The sequence below is a fragment of the Mus pahari genome, chromosome 3, assembly GCF_900095145.1.
Source record: "Mus pahari chromosome 3, PAHARI_EIJ_v1.1, whole genome shotgun sequence".
Taxonomy (NCBI): Eukaryota; Metazoa; Chordata; class Mammalia; order Rodentia; family Muridae; genus Mus; species Mus pahari.
In genome coordinates, this window is record NC_034592.1 from 95,197,501 (window position 1) to 95,199,098 (window position 1,598).

The 1,598-nt window shown below is 31.9% G+C and overlaps 1 protein-coding gene across 1 annotated transcript in view; it reads left to right on the forward strand.

Moving 5' to 3' along the window:
- Positions 1-1,598, forward strand: part of LOC110317990 (olfactory receptor 4F4-like) — an 8,786-nt gene that overhangs the window by 3,802 nt on the left and 3,386 nt on the right. The gene's annotated exons all lie outside the window — the stretch shown is intronic.

The following is a 1,598-nucleotide window of genomic DNA, read 5'->3' on the forward strand; positions in this document are numbered from 1 at the left end:
ATTATATAGACCACTGCTCTTTTGTTAAATGTATAACTTTAGTTTGATCTTTTCTAATCATTTCCGTCTCACTACATTAGTGTTTTGGTAGATAGCTGTGATCATAGGGTTGAGGAAGCCTGCTTTGTCCCCTCTTCCACTATAGCATGATGTAGGTTTTACTGAGCTCAATTTTGTTAATCATGTCAGAACTATAAAACTACAAAAAGGAATTACTAAAAGAATGAATTCCTTTACAAAATGATGTCAAACTGTCCTTTTGGACCTCTGCTACAAANTATAACCAAGTCTGAAGTAATGACTTTTGAACTGTCACCTCTAGTATTATAGGTGATTTAGGACACTACTGGATCAGNCTTTGTGGATGTAAACATCATATAACTGCTGTCTGACACATAGTATCAGACTATGCATTATCAGACCTCTTTTAATGTTATTACTCAGAATATTTTGTTTCCCTGTGATAATTGAGATACTAGTAAAAATGATACAAAATATATTATGCTTAGAGAATGTTGTATACTCAATTTGATGGGTTGTGAAAATACAAAATAAAATATACACATGGAAATCATTGAATCTTTCTATATACACAGTGCAATAACATGTGAGTTGTTCCTTTGATTTGTATTTCCTAGTATATCTTGAAACAATATTGTACATTAAGTTATGACCAGTGTTTTTATTGTTTACCTGAACTCTTTGTGTAAGATATGCATACATATATAAATATATAGATGTGTCTTTATATTTACATATATAAAATATGTATTTCCAAATGTACCAAATACATTCATATGTAAATATATATGCTGTATACATATAAATATCTACATGTATATTTATATGTGTTTATAAATTTATATGTTTATAGATTACCAAATTTAAATATATTTATATGTATATATGTTTTATATATGTTCTTACTTGAAGTAGAATTACATTTTATTTCTATTTCCTTTTATTCTCAATACCAATACCAACACCTTTTATTTCCAGTCCCACTCCCTAATACCATCCCTGCATACTGTTACCATGCTAACCTTCAGTGGATAACCTCTTTGGCCTTGATTCTTAGTGTTACATATATGAGTGTATGAATATATGTTTATGTACAAATGCATGTACGTTCAGGCTGTTGGATCCATTTTTGTTGTGGCTAATGATTTCAGGACTGACCACATTTAACAATAAACTAGGGTTTCATCTTTGGGAGTAGGTAATTCTTTGTTTCCTTGAAAGCAAAAGTTGGCAGAAAAATCTAAGCGACCACATTTTTAAAAATTTTTTTTTAATTTACATTCCAATAATCCAGAACAAAACCCATGTTGTNAATATAATTTTCTAATGAATGGCAAATCTCTATCAAATATTGATGATCACATGACTGATGAAGTTTGATCTGTAAGTGTGTGTGATATTGTCATTTAAGAAATGAATACCAGGCCAGTGCCTGGTAAACACCGAAATGGATGCTCACAGCCAGCTACTGGATAGAGCACAGGGTCCCCAATGGAGGAACTAGAGAAAGTACCCAAGTACCTGAAGGGGGCTGCAACCCTGTAGGTGGAACAACAACAGGAACTAACCAGTACCCC